The sequence below is a fragment of the Nicotiana tabacum genome, chromosome 16 (genome assembly GCF_000715075.1).
Source record: "Nicotiana tabacum cultivar K326 chromosome 16, ASM71507v2, whole genome shotgun sequence".
Classification (NCBI taxonomy): domain Eukaryota; kingdom Viridiplantae; phylum Streptophyta; class Magnoliopsida; order Solanales; family Solanaceae; genus Nicotiana; species Nicotiana tabacum.
Window position 1 is genome coordinate 156,299,561 of NC_134095.1, and position 19,470 is coordinate 156,319,030.

At 36.7% G+C, this 19,470-nt stretch overlaps 1 long non-coding RNA gene across 1 annotated transcript; it reads right to left on the reverse strand.

Annotated features, from left to right (window-relative positions):
- Positions 1–256: 256 nt before the first annotated feature.
- LOC142170801 (uncharacterized) lies at positions 257–19,124 on the reverse strand. The gene is made up of 3 exons (XR_012700382.1): positions 18,989–19,124; positions 18,638–18,855; positions 257–510 (listed from the first exon to the last, which is right to left on the reverse strand). It is a non-coding gene; the product is annotated as an uncharacterized LOC142170801 (long non-coding RNA).
- Between the last annotated feature and the right edge of the window lie 346 nt (positions 19,125–19,470).

Consider the following 19,470-nt stretch of genomic DNA (forward strand, 5'->3'; position numbering starts at 1 on the left):
ATTGTCCGTCTTAAAACATTCATAACACTCTAACATCGTAACGAGCTATATCAAATCACCTTCCATATATGATTATATATATACTCATCATCATGCCATATATGAACATACAACTTATATCAATCTAAACCAAAAATCAGATTTTTTACAAGATATACTAATAATGTAATTTCTTGATACTTCCATTCTACTTTACATTTAGCTAACAATATTACGGGATGTAATTAATGACCCATTTTATGTCATGTTCCCTACCTTGATAATTCAATCATGACTTCACTTAATGAAAATTCCGAAATAGGTGATATTATTACAACACTTATACGAACTTTAAGAGGTAACAATTATCTTATATTCATCACGACAAACGTACTACTATATTAATCAACTGAAACAAAACCAAATTTTAAACTAATGAACTTGAACGAATGGAAAACAGAATTATAATTCCCGAACTTCATTAATATGTCATGTTGAAGCTTTTCATGACATGAATTTACAGATATGTACCTGATATTGGAAGCAAGAAAATGAAGATGAGAATCAGCGGCAGTAATAACAGTACAACATCAACAACTGCCCAGCAACAGTAACAACCCAGTACAAACCGGTGGAGTAGTAATCCCAAAAACAAAAGCTTTAAGATTTAAATGAAACAACAACCATTAATACTAATTTCAAACAAAGAAAGAAAACAGTAGATTTTTTAGCTTTTATTTTTATTTTGAAAGCTTAAATATTTTTCGGAATTTTTCTCTCTTCTATTCTCTGTCCGTTTTTTTCTCTATCTGTGTTTGTATTTTTTCTCGTATCTTTTCTGTTCTCTCTGTATTCTTGTTCCCATTCTTTGTCTTCAAGACTTCACATATATAACACATCCCATAAACCTTTTAATTAATTAAAATCAATACTTTTTCTCTACCCAACCCATTATCTTTCCACTCATCCCCATTACATTAAATAAACATATCACACTACCCCATTATATTTTGTCCCCCATGCTTTATTTAAAATAATGCAAGATTCCCCTTTAATTTAAATCTTGTCCCCCCTTTATATTAAATAATCATATCACAACCCACCCCATTTCATTTTGTCCCCCATGCTTCAAATAAACAATTTCAAAATGTACAATTCCTAAACTACCCCTTCCGACCTTACCGAAATTACCAAACTACCCCTGAACGTATTACAAATTTACCAAACTACCCATCAGCTATAACACATCAATTAATCAAACTTAACCAAAATATAGACAATATGATCAATTTCTAACAATGTTCAAACAACAATATGAACATGGATGAACATCATAACAACAATATCACATGAACACGATTTTAACAACATTTCAACAACAAATCACATGAACACGAATTGAACAACAAAGAACAACTAAAATTTGATTGAACAATATTTTAGCAACAAACAATCCTATTTTCGGATTCAACAACAACAACAAACAAAGTATAAAGATTTCTAAATTCAATCATATTGAACTTAAAATCAATTCTAACAACATTACAACAAACAATTCTTATATTAAACTTTAAACAAGATTATGAGAACAATTCAAGCAATAATCATAAATGGTAAACAAGAAATCAAACTATACAAAATTCGGATTCAAGATCATCCAAACAAAGTATGAACATGAATGAATCTATTTTAAGTCAACAAACATGACGGATTAAACGATTAAAACAATATATTCCTTTAATACAACTAAATTCTTTAAACAAATAACAAGATCGACGAAGAAACAATTATGAACTTAAACTTGAACTTAACAATATTAACAATTTCTAACAATACATAAACACATGAAACAAATTGAAGAAATAGTTGATTAAATTTCAATTTGAATCTAACAAACATCAAACTAACAAATACTTACTTAAACAATAATACAAACATGAAATAAACATGAAAACAACTAATTAAACTTCCATTTTAAAATCTGAAAATTAATTTAACAATCAACATGAACATGAACTAAAAATTAATTCGAACGATAAACAAAACAAACAAGAATCAAATACTTATCGGCTTTTACTTCGAAAAATATAAAAACGAAATAGACTCAAAACCAAACTAACCGGATTGAAAACAAATATGAAGCACGAAGAAGATGAAGGAACAGCAGAAATGGCAACGTGCGCAGCAATCTAGCTGTGTCCATGGCAATGAAAGAACCGAAACATGGCCATGGAAGTCGTTGAAACAACAGACAAGGCAGTAACGGACGGGCTGGCAGCGTTGCGGCAATGGAGGAGCTTTGTCAACGTATTTTGGTGAAGCAGTAGCAGTTGATCGATGCCGAACAGCAGCAGCAGCGGAGGCCATGGCAGCAGCAGTCGCGAGGCAGCTGGAGCAGTTGTTCGTGTGTTTGGCTAGCGACGGAGTAAGCAGCGACGAGCCGCATCCATGGAATCCATGGTGTTTCAGAAACAAGGGCAGCAGCGAGACACAATGGCATTTGGTGGTGGTTTGGACGTGATGCTGGTGCTGGTCAGCCATGGATGTTGATGGCGAAGCTCAGTGACGACGGGGATGAAGCGGGCAGCGGTGGGTTTGATATTTTTTCTTCTTTGATTGAGGGTTTTCCGGCGATGCAACGGGGAGGTCGACGTGGATGGTGGTGACGTTGGTTGTTCTGAGTGGACGAAGAAGAAGGTAAGCGCAGCCATGGGAGGTAGCCATGGATGGGGTGTGAGGAAAGCTTGGAGAAGAAGAAGCAAAGAGAGGGGGGGGGGGATGTGTTTTTAGGTTTTTTTGGTTTTGTCTTTTGTTTTGTTTTGTTTTTGTTTTGTAAAAATGAAAAAATGAAAAATGAAGAGGGGGAGTTGGGTTATGGACTGGGTCGTAGGGAAGATTGGGCCATTTTTTGGGCCTATAGCTTGAAATTGAAGAAGAGGCCCAATTCCGACTTTCTTTATATTTTCGCTCTCTTTTCTTCTTTTATTTCTCTAAAACTAAATTATAAAAATACTTAACTTATTATTAAGAACTAAATTAAGTTATAAAAGCGCAAATTAACTCTCAATAACAATTAATGCACAATTAAGTAATAATTAAGCATAAAATTGTATATTTGGATATTAAATGCTAAAAATGCAAACGATGCCTATTTTTGTAATTTTTAATTTTTGTAAAACAAATTTAATTACTAACAATTGTAGAATTAAATCCTACATGCAAAATGCGACATATTTTTGTATTTTTTTATTAATTTAGCAAATAAACATGCACAGATAAATACAAATAATTATTCAAAATATCACAAAACATCACAAAATTGTACACCAAGAAAAATTACTTTATTTTTTTGAATTTTTTGGGAGTAATTCTCATATAGGGCAAAAATCACGTGCTTACAGTATAGATCTCCAGTAGGTTGGTTTGAGCCAGGAGAGGATAGGCTTTTGGGTACACACGTGGTACAAGATGCTTTGTACAAGGTATGATTCAGGAGCGGCTTCGTACAGCTCAGGTGAGACAAAAGAGTTATGCTAACAAGAAGGTTCGTGATGTGTCTTACATGGTTGGGTAAAAGGTTCTACTGAAGGTTTCACCCATGAAGGGTGTTATGAGATTTGGGAAGAAGGGCAAATTGAGCCCTCGGTTCATTGGGCCTTTTGAGGTGCTTTGGAGGATTGGGGAGGTGGCTTACAACCTTACTGTGCCACCTAGCTTGTTGGGTATGCATCCGTTATTTTATGTTTTTGTGCTCCGAAAGTATGTAGGCGATCTATCTCATGTTTTGGATTTTAGCATGGTTCAGTTAGACGGTGATTTGACTTATGATGTAGAGCTAGTGTCTATTTTAGAGCGGCAAGTCTGAAAGTTAAGATCAAAGGATATTGCATCAGTGAAAGTGCAGTGGAGAGGTCGCCCCGTGGATGAGGCTACTTGGGAGACCGAGCGGGAGATATGGAGCAGATATCCACACCTATTTGTGGCTCCAGGTATGTTTCTGGACTCGTTCGAGGACGAACGTTTGTATAAGAGAGGAAGGATGTAACGACCCGGCCGGTCGTTTCATGAATTATAGCCTTGTTTTCCCCATTTCTTCTTCTTTATGTGTTCTTCAGCTATAATTCAACGTATCGTGTTGGTTGGTTAGAGTTCAGAGTTGTTTTGGAGTGGAATGAGACACTTAGTCTCTTATTTAGAAGTTTAAGTTGGAAAAGTCACCCAGATGTTGACTTATGTGTAGGAGGTCTCGGATGTGAATTCTGATGGTTTGGGTAGCTCCTTTAGGTGATTTTGGACTTAGGATCGTGTTCAGAATGTAATTTAGAGGTTCGTGGTAGAGTTAGGTTTGAATTGGCGAAATTGAAATTTTGGCATTTTCTGGTCGACAGTGGAAATCTTGATATCGGGGTCGGAATGGAATTCCGAAAATTTAAGTACGTCCGTAGTGTCATTTGTGACACGTGTGCAAAATTTCATGTCATTCGGATGAGGTTTGATAGGTTTCGGTATCGTTTGCGGAATTTGGAAGTTCTTAAGCTTGAATCCAAGGGTAATTTGGTGTTTTGAGTGTTCCGAAGGTTTGAATAAGTTTGAATGGTGATATGTGACTTGTTGGTATTTTTGTTTGAGGTCCCTAGGGCCTCGGGATGAATTCAGATGGTGAACGGAAGAGTTGGAATTTAGATTGTGCAGCTGAAGCTGCTGCTTCTGATGTTTCCGCACCTGCGGATTGGGGACCGCAGGTACGAGATCGCAGATGCGGTAAGTTGGACGCATCTACGGGACTGCAGGTGCGGTGCCTGGGGCGCAGATGCGGTCCTGTGCATTTAAGTGAAAACCGCAGGTGCGGTTTATTGGACCGCAGAAGCGGTTGCGGAGGTGCGAGAAAAGGTCCGCATGTGTAGAAATGCCTGGGCAGAAGGTGTAAATTGGACCCTTCGCGAATTTTGGCCATTCTTCACCATTTTCATTCGGATTTTTGAGCTTTTTGGAGGGTTTTGAAGAGGGAATCAAGGGGATACTCATTGAGGTAAGTTATTTGAGCTTAATACTTATGGTTATGGTAATTCTCAATTGTTTAAGCATGAAATTAGTAGAAATTAGGGATGAAATTGAGGGGATTAGGGCTTGAAATTGGAGAGTTTGATTTGGGGATTTGAGGGACCATTTGAGGTCATATTTTGATGAATTTGGTATGTATAGACTCGTGAGTGAAGGGAGTTTCTAGTTTTTTTTTATTTTTGTCGAATTTCGAGACGTGGGCCTATATGCTGGGTTTGGGAGAATTTCGGGATTTTGATATAATTTGACAATCTTTCATATGGAATTGATTCATTGGCCTATATTGACTGCATTGTATTGCTTTTGGTCAGACTCGGGACATTTGGAGGCCAATTCCAGAGGCAAGGGCATCGCAGAGTAGGGATTTGACAGGTTCGAGGTAAGTAATGATTGTAAATCTTGTCCTGAGGGTATGAAGCCCCGGATTTCACATCCTTTCACTATTGAGAGGTGACGCACATGCTAGATAATGAGCGTGTGGTGTACACCATTGGGCATTGTGACTTGGTCCATCCCGTTGCAACTATTTAGTTGCGTATTTGATTGGAAACTATATGATACTTTTGTGTTTTAGAAAAAATTTCTATAATTTGAATTGAATGCCATATTTGGGCCTGATGCCAAGCTGTTTGGACCCTTAGGGGCCTTTTCTTATTATCCTCTCGCTGTTTTGATTTAAAAATCTATACTCAATCATCCTATGTTTACTAATTTCATAACCCAGTCTTTATCACTCTATTTTGATGCATAAAATGATATTTTGGGTTGAACACCCTATTTTACTGATAACCCAAGTGGCTTGAAAGGTTTCTGACTAAGTGAGGCCGAGAGCCTGTGTTGTGAGGATATTATGGTATCGGGCTTCAAGCCGTAGCATATTGTTACTAATTTATGATTGTGTGAGGCCGAGGGCCTGATTGATTTACGCCACGAGATGGCTTGTTATAGCGCTTGGGCTGAAGGAGCCCCTCCGGAGTCTGTACACACCCTCAGTGAGCGCAGGTACCTACACTAAGTGAGTGATATGATGTTTTGCCTGAGGGGCTGTTCTTGATTCATTTGTTCTCGAGGATCGGTATACGAATGACTGTGAGGTTTTTCCGATGGGCTGATTCTGAGTTATGTTATGCCCGCGGGGCGGTTTATGATTCATGTTTTGCCCGAGGGGCTTTTTACGATTTTCATCACTTTTACTCAAAATTGCATTGAACCTCTGTTGAAACTATTGAAAAAAATATCTTTAAACGATTTTTACCGAAATTGGATTTTAAACAAGATGATTTGACTCATATACTGATTTAAAAACATGTTGTACTTACTGAGATTTCATGATGTGGATATTATGTGGTTCTTACTGCTCAGTCTTTATTTACCTTTATTATTTACTGAGTTAGCGTACTCACATTGCTCCCTGCACCTTGTGTGCAAATCCAGGGGTTGCTGGACGTGATAGTGAGCGCTGATCTTTCATCCGTCACGGATATTTCGGAGTTGGCAAGGTAGATGCATGGCGCCCACAACCTTGCTCTTATCCCTCCTATCTTCCTTTAGATAATAATAGTTAAATTTCCAGACTGTATTAGTCTTAGTATTTTTAGACAATATTAGTAGATGCTCATGACTTGTGACACCCCTATGTCGGGCTTTTGTTTCTTTCCGCACATTGTTATTCAGACTTATATTTATGAAGTTCTATTAATTAATAGCTTAAAAAATATCTTCATTTTTGATTATCGGGTTGTTTGGGGTAAAAGAGTTGGCTTGCCTAGTTCCCCGTTAAGCACTATCACGATCCAGTGAGTTTGGGTCGTGACACACTTGCACAAGCATACACGTAATTAATCACCCTTATCGTTTTAAGAAGATGGATCCTGATGTTATTGATAATTCATCCATACCCTCGTCTACTTGCCTTCTATGTGAGAATGGTTCTATTGGCACGTGAGTCGTCCATGCAGTTACCAGTTATAATAAGGGCACAAGATGTCAAGTATTTAAGGTTCACCAATTGGGACCCGTGAATTGTGACTATTTTGGAGGTTGGATACCTCGTGGAGATTATTGGATAAACCCAGTGTGAAAGCGGTTATTCCTATCGAGTTTCTACTTGTCCTTCCTTTATTTGTTTTCACCGGATTTAAACTATGTTCAGCTTATTCTATTGTGTTATTATTTGTTGTGTTCTGCTGCTAATTGTTGCTATTATTTCTTATTGCAAACATCGTATTATTGTTGTCATTATGCATAGTATTGTAGAGATATTGTACTCTGTTAGTTCTCCACTTATACTTGTCCAGATTATCTAGTTCAGTAGGTGTCTTGACTGTCCCTCGTCACTACTCCACTGAGGTTAGTCTTGATACTTACTGAATACCACTGTGGTGTACTCATACTACTCTTCTGCACATTTTTGTGTAGATCCAGGTATTTCGGGGTTAGTCGATCATTAGCCAGCTGTTCGGATCTTACTGTGGAGACTCAAGGTAAACCTGTTACGGCATTCGCAGGCTTCGGAGTCACCTTCTGATATTGTACTTGCACTGTTTTATCTCTATTTTGAAACAGTTGTATTTAGAGATTTTTCTAGCAAACTCAGTAGAGCTTATGACTTGTACTATCGATTTTGGGATTGTAAGTCTTGTATAGAGATTTCTATTTCGTATTTGTCAGTCGTTAGTTATATGTGGTTAATATTTCAGTAAATATTAGGTTTACCTAGTCCCTAAGACTAGGTGCCATCAGGACATCCCACGGAGGAAAAATTTGGATCGTGACACTTACATATTTACATACTCCAAGTAGGCGTTTGGACATAAATCCTATTTTTTTTTTCAAATTTGAAATTTCACTAAAATTTAAATTGAAGATGAAGTTGTGTTTGGTTATAGTTTTTGCAACATATTTAAATGTCTTTTTTTTTTCAAAATCATAAAACATGATTTATACCCCACAATTTGTAAAAAAATATCAAAACCACCCCAATTTAATTGTCCTACTTGAAACAAACAATCAAACATACTATTTTTTAGCTGTTGTCATATTCTGCTTTAGTGCAACACACAGAAGATGCAAATTCAATATCACGTGTTCTAATTCTACTGACACACAGAGAAGGTGCAAAAACAGGCATAGCCACATATTTCTCATAACCATATGATCAAGCTTCTAGTAGGCAGAATTCAAGAATCAACTAGGACTAGTGGGAAAGGCACTCGCACACTTTGGTGAGAAGAAGACCTGCTGCTTGCATTTTGTGTTTCTGACTTTATGGAAGGGAAATATGTGGTAGTTGATGGTTACCTAGGTTAATAACTGATGGGGTCTTTTTATAAATTTTAAAAATATAAGGTAAATTTATAAAATTAAAAAATAACAACCTTCCAATTTCCAATTGAAAAACTAGTTCTCACTAGTTTTTCAAATTTGAAAATACATTTTCAAGTGAGATTGGAAAAATTGTAAGATTTTGATAACCAAACACTGTTTTGAAAATCTTTTTTTTGAAAAAAGGAAAATTTTCTTATGTCCAAACGGGCTTTAAGTCATTTACACTTAGATGCTTTAGTGTATGGTGCGCTTGGATATTTTATTCTCGATCATCTGATTAGTACCTTGCTTGGATACTTGATCAATGGATCAATATTTAATTATATTCGATTAACCTAGCATATGTTTTTTTATCGAAATACATAAACGATCCCTTTAAATTGTCCTTAACGATCAAACAAACACCTTAACTGACTCATTTACCATTTAGATACTTCAAGTGGCTATTAAATATATCAAGTAAACACACATTACTGTTGTGGCATATGCGTGTTTGCTAACAAAGTGTTGGGCACGTAATGTCATTTTTTCAGTAGTCAAATCAAAGAAAAAATTAATTAATTACAAGAAAATTCGAAAAGAAATTAGAAAATTTTGCTTGGGGTGCTTCTTATGAATCTATGGTCTTCATTATCTGGTATTAAAATTCTGAATTGATCTAAATTTAATCCTTGCCATTGCTCTAGACTTCAAATTTGGAAAGAAGTCTTCGAAACCCATCACAACTCTTGAAATTTGAGTTCGTGTTTCATCGTTTTTCATTGTCCAACATTGTGGAAGAAGCTGGGTTGTTTCGATATGAAAGTTGGAGGTCCAAATTGATTGGGTGTTTGAAACCTTTGTCGAAAACTTCTTTATGAAACGGAATCTACAGATTTCGGTCGACTGGAGTTGATTCGATTGGCTTTGGTTTGAAACTTTTGAAGTCTATTAGAAGAAGACAACGACGGGGTCTTTTGATTTTGTTGTTGCTTGTAAAAATTTGGTATTGTGGTTTGATATAGGTGTTAATTAGAGTTCTTATTTCAAGTTTGGACTCATTTGGTGAAGTATCGACTGCGATTGGATTGAAAAATTTGAGCAAGTCGGAAGAACGCCGAAGAAAACTGCTATATTCTTCAACTCTAGTGTTCTTCAATTTTTGAAATTGGTCTTAAAGTAGCGCAGCTTACACATTTAGTCCGTAACTACGTTTAATTTGTTGGGAGTTGGGGTGCAGGTGAATTTGGAGAAAGGGGTGGGGGACGGCTGATGGGTGAAAGCAAGATGATTGGGGGAGGGGGGGGGGGAGGGGAGGGTGGCAGCGGTGGTTTGGTTAAAAGTAAGGAAAAATATTTTTTTTTTACTTTAAATGTATTTTTTTTGTTAATTCAAATTACATGTGTCGTTTTTAATTGGTTCATTTGACGCGTCATTAGCTAGTGTAACTCACGCATATAGTTTGCTGTGCTCGGATGTTTACTTGAAACACTTAATAGCCACTTAAAGTGTATAAATGGTAAATAATTCAATTAAAGTGTTTTTTTATCGTTAAGGAATAAGGACAACTTAAAGGGGTCATTTATGTATTTCGCCCTTAATTTAACCTAGAACATGCATCATTCTTTATTTTAACTGACAAGACGCTTGGGCATACTGACGGTCTAGTAAATTAAAATATTGAGTTTTAATGTGTGAGCGATTGAGTCTAAGTATCGGTATCCAACACGCTAAAATACATTTGAAAACAAAATGTATAGTGCTATAAGATGTAGTGCTATATTAAAATTTAAGTTGTAGCAACAACAATATATACTAGGTCAAATCACACGATTGGAGAATATATATATATATATATATATATATATATATATATATATATATATATATATATATATAAATTTCCTCGAAGTTTTTCTTTATCAATTTGAAAATCGTTTTTTAAAACACCTAATTCAGCAGTCAAGGCTGAGTAAGTAGGAGATTGAGTTTGTTCATAATTAACTTCTGTTGGAGGGGTTGTTTCTACAGAATATTGGCTTGTGGGATCCTAGAGTCAAAATTAATAGTTTCGATCCTAGAAGGAAAGAAAGATATTGAATGTCTACCAGATTGAATTTCAGATTGTGCTTAAGAAGAAGAGACATAAACTCTTTGACTAGGGGATCTCTGGAAAGAAATGTATACAGATCCGCTAGAATATTGTTAGATCTGAGAGACTATCATATTTTCTAGTTTCTCAGCTTGAGTAGCATCTTGCAACAACCAGTTTTGCGACAGAGAAACTTGGCTCCAAGAAATGGGTTTTGGTATTGATAGATGAGATATTTGTAGATCTTTTTCGAAGAGAACAATTTTTTATGAAGGGTTTTCATGGCTCCGGTATTAAAGGCTGAACTCACGTCTTTATAATGTATTCTATAAATAATTGCTACTGGTAAGGATCCGGTTTTGGTCTTATAATTCGTTGTTTTAATATTGAGAGATAAAGAATCTAAAATATTTCTTTAGTTTGGTCTATCAATACTACATAAAAGCAAGTTAAAAACAAGAATAATAAACTTTACTTCCCCCATGGCTCTGATACTTAAGGAACCGGAAACAAGTGGACCAGAAGAGAAGCCCCTAAAAGATTAGGGGAAAAATAAATAAATGTAAAGATAGGAAACAAGTAACAATAAGATATTTTTATCTCTAAGAGATACTGTAAAATTAGGAAAATAATCAAAGTAAATTGAGCCGTTGCAAAGGCTGGTTTCTAATTAAATACATATATGTATATATACATAAACATTTAAAACATATATAAAAGTAATTAAATACACACACACACACACGCGCGCGCGCGCGCACACACACACACACACACACACACACACATATATATATATATATATATATATATATATATATATATATATATATATATATAATTTTAGTATGTTAGATCGATTATATACTTAGGAAATGTTAAATCGTACCTATATAAAAGTAATTTTGATAACTTGACTAAAACTGACCGACTTCGGTCGGTTTTGTAAATAAATAATTTTTTAGAAAATTTAAAATTACATTACCAATCGATTTCGGTCGGATATGTTGTGGTCAAACACTCAAACTTAAACATACCGATTGACATTTCCGGCCGAAGTCGGTCGGAAATTTCTAATTTAGGTCTGCCAGGCGATGGGCTTCTTCTCCATTTCTCTCTTTTCTCTATCTCTCATTCTCTCTTCCAAAGGTGTGATTTCACCCCAAATCCCACCCAAAATCAACTCTTACCTCCCTTTTCACCCAAAATCAAAGCCCCCCTTCATCTCTCTCCCGTCCGCCGTCACCGCCACCATTGTCCGCATACCACTACTGCTCCTCCGCCACCACTGCTCCGCCACAGCCGCCACCTACTGCCATTATCATCCAAAGTTAAACCACCCCTCTTCTCTTTGAAGGTTAGTTATCTACATTTCTTAATTTAAGTTATTTTAATTCTTTCAATTGTATAAACTAGGGTTTAGTTAATGTTTCTTTAGATTTAGGGTTTACTCTTATTGATTAATGTTTATGATAGCATTAGCTATGTCAGAAGGTTATAATTATGCTTTTCTTAGCTAATTTTAACTTTTTCAATTTTATTGATTACGATTATGCTAGGGTTTATTGAATTATGATTTAGGGTTTATCTACTAGATTTAGGATTTATTAATTATGATTAATACAAATTGAGTTAGTCTAATTGAATGGCTTAACTAATTCATTGAAAGAGTTAGTCTAATTATGATTAATGCTAGAGTTAGAACAATATTGTATTCAAATTAATATGCACTCAAATTATTTATGGCAGTGGGCCATTGAGAAGTTCGAGAAAAAGAGTGAACTAGGAAAGAAGGTCTGAGCATCTTGGAATGGTGGCTCCTTGCACTTTGTGGGTGCAAGGAGCATGGGGACTGCGAGGAGACTAATGGTAATTCCTTAAAATATTTAATTCTATTTTTATCGAACTATATTTTAGTTAACAGGTTTTATTTTATTTGTAGGAAAACATTATGGGAGGAAGCTGACTCACGATGAATTTTTCATGGAGACTCACATCCGGAAGAAGAAGGCCCCGACGGATCCAAGTAGATAGTCGAAGACCGGGCAGAGACAACCTATGTAAGTTTCATAACTACTATACATTAAAATTTATATTTATAATATTATTGACTTACTAATTTTCTATCTTCTAAGTAAAAGGTCGCTATAAGAATACCCTGGATGAGTATAGTAGAGTCTGCCACCAAATGATCAGAGCGACCCACATTCTATTCCAGACGAAGAAGCGCAACGACTTTGGTTGGATGTTATCGGTGGTCCTAAAAAGGGGATAGCATGTGGTCTTTCAGAGAGATCATTTCGGCGCTACAAGGCTGAATTGTAAGGTATAGGGACTTCCGTGCAGGGCATGTAACACCCTAGATGAATCTCACATCGACAAAATACGGGAGAGATGCTGGGTATATAAGTAGACAAACCTTAGACCCTAATGACGCATTTTAAAGCCGTGCGGGCCAAGGCATAGAGCGGATAATATCACTAACAACCCAGCCCGCTAGTGATATTGTCCGCTCTGGGCCTAGGGTCTAAGGTTTGTTTACTTATATACTCATCATCTCTCCCGTGTTTTGTCGATGTAGGATTTGTCTAGGATGTCACATATACCCCTTTAGGGGACTCAGCATCCTCGCAGAAGTTTGCCCCACCACCGTTCAAGATTGCACGCGGAGTGGCTCTGATACCATCTGTAATAGCCCAGCCACTAATGATATTGTTCGCTTTTAGCCTAGGTCCGTATGACTATAAAATGCGTCTTTAGGGTCTAAAGCATGTCTACTTATATACCCAGCATCTCTACACGTTTTAAAACCATGCGGGCCTAGGCCCAAAGCGGACAATATCATAATGGGCTGGGCTGCTACAGATCGTATCAGAGCCACTCCGCGTGCAACCTTGAATGGTGGTGGGGCAAACCTCAGCGAGGACGCTGAGTCCCTAAGAGGCGGTGTACGTGAGACCCTAGGTGAATCCCACATCGATAAAATACGGGAGAGATGCTGGGTATATAAGTAGATAAGCCTTAGACCCTAGTGACGCATTTTAAAACCGTACAGGCCTAGGCCCAAAGTGGATAATATCACTAGCGGGCTAGGCTGTTACAGGGTGAGATACTTGATAGGTCGACTCTCTCGGCTATGGAGAAGAAGATCGCACAACTGTAAGTAGAGCTTGAACAGTCAAAGGCTAGAGATGAAAAGAGAGATCAACAATTTAATAGCCTTCAAAGTCAGCTGACCAATCTTCTTGCTAGTGGGTCTGTCTGATGAGTCTTCCCCAGATGCTACTCCTTCTCATCGTGATCCTTCAAACCGTGCCGATGAAAAGCTTCTAATAGTGGAGATGATGCAGTACAAAATACTCCTTGAATGGTGTTTGTATTGCTATGTGAAGTCTTAAACTTGTGAATAGTTTGTTGGAATATATTGTTGCAACTCTATAAATGTTGTTGATAGTATTTTGCTATTAAAAATTTATATTGTGGTTGCTTAATTATAGTGTTTGGCGTCATTGTTGTAGTATTGGTTGGCTTTTCTATATTGTTGGTGTATTATGTTGAAATTGTGGTTGAATGGTTGTGGTTGAACGACAGTAATGTATTGTTGTCATTATAGGTTGTTTATTGGTTTTTATTGGCAGGTGGTGTAGCTTTAAAGCAGCAATATTCTGTCAAATTTTTATCCAGAAACTGATCGCATACCGACGAAAGTCAGTCGAAAAGTTCAACATTAAAATCCCAAAATTTTAAAAATACCGACCGAAATCAATAGTTCTGTAATGTGAAATTTCCAAGATTAACAATTATCGACCGAAATTGGTCAAGATTTAAATTTTCAAATTTATTATATTTTAATAACACCGACCGATATCATTTTACATTTTCAAATAAAATGTAAAATTAATATATTGACCGATATCGATCGCTATATTAAAAAAAAAAAAATTATTTTTCAATATACCGACTGTCACACCTCCTTTTTCCGCGCCCGGGGGCGCAGGGGAGTTTTTTCCAATTAAAGGACAATCGAAACAGGATTGGTTTAATTATTTCAGAGTCACCACTTGGGAGATTTAGGGTGTCCCAAGTCACCAATTTTAATCCCGAATCGAGGAAAAGAATGACTCCATATTACAGTCTGCGTACCAGAAATCTGGATAAGGAATTCTGTTAACCCGGGAGAAGGTGTTAGGCATTCCCGAGTTCCGTGGTTCTAGCACGGTCGCTCAACTGTTATATTCGGCTTGATTATCTGATTTTATACAAGTGTGAACTTATGTGCAAAATTTAACTTTTAACCGCTTTTATCATTTACCGTTTTTATCAAGAATTGCAACGTTGTGAAAACGTATCTCGAACCGCGTTACAATCAATGTACCCGTGGTCGTCGACACACTTTGACTCCGTTGAGATTTGGATTTGGGTCACATCAATGTGCACCCGAGTTTAAGGAAATTAAATTATTAAAGGCGCGCCTAAAACGGCTAGCGTATTTATTTTGGGTAGGACCGTGGAATTTTACTAAACGGTCCATCCCGGAATCTAAGTATTTAATACATATATTTTGTGAGGGCCCCGCAATTTGTCCCTTTTATTTGGCGAGGCTCGTCTCATTTTATTTTTTATTAGAATTTGCAACGTCATGGAAATACATCTCAGACCACGTCACAGTCAATGTACCCGTGATTAGAGACACATTTCAATTTCGTTGAGATTTGGATTTGGGTCACATAAATGTGCACCCGAGTTTAGGGAGATAACATTATTAAAGGCGCTCCTAAAGCAACTAGCGCATTATTATTTTGGGCTAGGGCCGTGAAATTTGTTAAACGGCCCGTCCCAGAATCTAAGTGTTCATTATGATACATATATCTGTGAGGGCCCCGCAATTTGTCCCTTTTATTCGGCGAGGCTCGTCTCGTTTTATTCTTTATTATTATTATTATTATTATTTTTTTTTTTTTTAAAAGGATGCCATTTTTATGTCTTTAACAATACTAAAACTTACGGCCTCTTTACAACTAAAATCCCATGACTTGTTAGAAGTTTAAATAAAAGGAGTTTAGTGAATGAGTGTTTCGGCAGCAGTAACAGCATGCAATAATACTATTTTTTTCCGAATGATCTAACTGAAGGAAAGGACGAACAGATTAACGTCAAACTTGTGTCATAGAACGACTAGTCCCACTTAATTAAATGGCATCAAATAAACAAGAATCACATAACGCAAAATAAGCAAAAATGCATACGATGAAAACACAAGCAGAAAATTATCATACCAATTTCTATATTACATAACGTAACATTTCCTTATCTAATACTTGAGGTTTACTAACCTTTTGAACCTCGGCAAACTCAGGACGACGAACACGACCCCGACGGAATTCAAGCCAGACCTCACTGGACGCGGAACAACGACGAAACCACGGACAAACAACTCGACGAACCAAAGACGACCTCGATGGAAAGCTTGGACCCTACAACTGTCGAAGCCCCAAGATTGTTGGTTGCTACTGTATCTCCGACGCGGCAACTGGTACGAGGAGATGGGCAGAAGGGATCGTTTGGACGTGAGGATGGCTTGCCTGTTGGTGGCAGTGGGTCGACTGGGCAACGCGACGCCGCGAAAGGTAACAGCAGTCGCTGCTCGACGGAGGCTGGACACGGTGGAGGAAGCTGACGGACTGGACGACGGGGGGCTGGTGTTTGGGTGGTGGTGTTGGGCAGAGGTCGACGGAGAGGGGTCAGCTGGCCGGGCAACGATGGTGGTAATGGAGGTTGCTAGTGGCGGGCTGCTTGGAGGTTGACGACGCTGCTTGCCGGACTGGTTTGGGTGGAGCTGGAGCTCGTGGCGGATGGCAATGGTGGTTGACGGAGGTGCGTCTGGTTCGTGATGGAGGTGGTTTTGTTGGTTGTTATGGGGGAGTTGGTCGGGACGGAGTGGTGGTCGTGAGGCAGTTTGGGAATGGAGTTGGGTAGTGATGGAGGAGTTTAGGGTTTTTGGTCTTGGTTTTCGCTGGTGTTTGCTTCTTCTTCTTCTTGAAGAAGAAGATTGAACAGTGGTCGTCCAGTCAGGTTTTTGACGCGGGGAAGTGATGGTCCGAGCTTTTTTCAGTAGGGTTTTTGTTTGGAAGAAGATGGGGAAGTTTGGGAGGGTTTCGCTGGTTTTCCTTTTTTTTCCGTTAGGTTTTTCTTCTTCTTCTTCATCAAGAAGAAGATGTACAGTACCCTCCCCTTTAAAATTCCAAAAGTCCCTTTCCTTGGTCCCCCCTTTTAAAAATTTTCAAAAATCCAAAATCCCTCTTTTTTTTTTTTAAATTCTTTTTCCTACTTTTCACGTGTCATTCCCCTTTTCAAAAACTTTTGCTTTAAAAAAATTTTCACTCCTCTTTTCCCTCACCTTCTGTCCGTTTTTTTCTTTCTTTTCCATTTTTCAAAGTCCTTTTCGTTGGTCCCCCCTTTGAAAATGTCCAAGTCCGTGCATTTGTAACTTTGACCAAGAAAAATGAGCCCCACGCGTGGTGGGGTTCGAGACTTATGTCCCCCACGCGTGGTGGGGTTCCCCATGTGTCCTCAACACGGTTTATTATGGGCTAGGTCCGAAAATTAGGCCTAAAACCGGGTAGTTTGAACCCGAATATTATTCTTTTGCCCGGACCCGAGAAATAGGAACACGTTGCTTAATTAGTCCTATGTAAGCAAAATAGCTACCAAAAATAAGACTAGTATTTAAACAAAACTATATCCTTTTAAATATTTTTCAAGATTTAAAATAGCTACAAAAATATTAATAAAACTATTTTTTGTAATTTTCGTTTTTAAATATTAAGATAAAATATGAGGTAATATTTTTGTATTTTTCAAAGTTAAAAATGACTATAGAATATTAATAAAACTATTTTTGTAATTTTCGTTCTTTAATAAAGACAAAAATATGACGTAATATTTTTGTATTTTTTCAAAATTATAATGACTGCAAACATTAATAGAACTATATTTTTTGTAATTTTCGAATTTATTTAAAGTACCAAAATAAAGTACAATTTTTGTATTTTTCAAGTTTATGAGAGATACATAAACTAAAATTTATATATATTTTTTTGAAATTTTCTTTTTGCGCCGAAATAAAGTAAAAATAGTTAAAATGACTGTATTGGACCCAATTTCACATATTCACGATAAAAAAGTAAAAATTCTCGGGGAGGGTCAAAAATCACGTGCTTACACCGACCAACTTCAATCGATATATTTAATTTTTGTAGAAAATGTGTCAGTTAATTTGGTCAACTTTTGGTTGAACAAACCAACCGCCAATGGTCAGAATTTGCGACCGAATTCGATCACTACTCGTTACCGATCAACCTTATTTCGACGGATTAAAGTCGGTCGGAAATCGATCGATTTTTCAAGATTTTCGACCGACTTTGGTCGGTATTCCTGGACGGGTTTTGACAGTTTTCTAGTAGCGTTAAGAGTTTCCTAACGCCTTATAAGCAATTTTGTCTACTTTATATATATAGGTTTCTTAAGGTAGCTATATTGTCTATCCTAAGGGTATCCAAATTTTTCTCTTCTTAAAAAACTTTATTCTTTGATTTTGTAAATATATTTCTCCTTGTATACTTTGTATTTCCCACTCTAAAGCTGATATAGTTTCTAAACTAATACTTCTTTTAATTATATAACTTCGTTCTCTATTTATTTTGGAATCTGATTCTCCTATTTGTTTAGCTAGTTCTAGAGTTGATGATAGTAGTGTTTTAGTTTCTTTTAGTATTTTCTTTAGCTCTTCTCTTCTGATTATATCTCTTCTTAAAAGCCAATAGTTAAAAGCTATTTCTTTGGCTATAGGATGTTGTCTTAACATATGATTTACCCTAGTGGAATATATTTTATCTTATTTCTAGTTGTTTGAATATAATTTTTCTCCTCTTGTATTTCAATACTTGTTCTTTCTATTTCATGAAAAAGGAAATTCTGAGAATCCTTGGTATTAAAATTATCTAATTCTAATTCTAATATTTTTATATTTTTTTTTATAGTTTCTAATGGTCTTATAGCTAATATATATCAGATGGTGATGATAACTTATATATTTAGCGAACAATAATTGTTTCATAAACTGTTTGGTCCTACATTTTTCTTGTAGTACTTCCATTTTACACAACCTAACAGAACAAGAGAGAAAAGAAAGAGACTTACCAAAATGAAAGTTGTATTGGTGAAGAGAATAACGTATAAGCGACCAAAGAAGCAGTCAGACAGTTGTGAAACCACAATGACAAGAATAGTTGAGAGTCCTTCGTGCACATTCACCATTTGAGCTGCCTTTGGTAAGTTCACTGCCCAGTCATTCGTCAGATAAGTTATAAATATGGATAGCATACTGTATTCTACTACACCATGGATGATGATCAGGCCTGATTTCATTCAGTTCAGTGGAAAAAAGGAAAAAAGAAATTAACAAAACAAAAAGTCAGTGGTTGAAATGTGTGTGGGGGGGGGGGGGGGGGGTGGGGGTAAGGGTTTGAACATAAAAGAAAAAGCATCCACCTGAGAAGAAGAGAGGTACTTTGGAAGGGAAAGCAACTTTACGATACCATTCAATGGCTAATTGGCGATATCTAGAAAACATAATGAGTCAAGATAACAAAAACATGCAAAACCAGCTAACTCTCTTTCTTTCGCCACTATTTATTTTGTCTGACGATCCTTATATATGCTTTGAGAATTTTTTAGTTTTTCTTATAGTTGACGCTCTAATGCCCTTAACGAGATTCTTTTGTTTAATTGTTTTGACATTAATCATCGATTTTGGAGAAATACATTCTTTTCTATTTTCTTGCTCCGTGATAGAGGAATCTTGTCCACATGGATCCATTTTTGGACTTTTGGTGTCAAGTGTAATATAAACTCGAAGAGTTTCTTTATCAATTTCTCTCGTTTGAAAGTGGAGGTGACTTATTATACCAACCAGTTAGCAAATATGGAGCCAGAATTTTGAGTATATGGGTTTTAAAATTTCCGACAAGAAA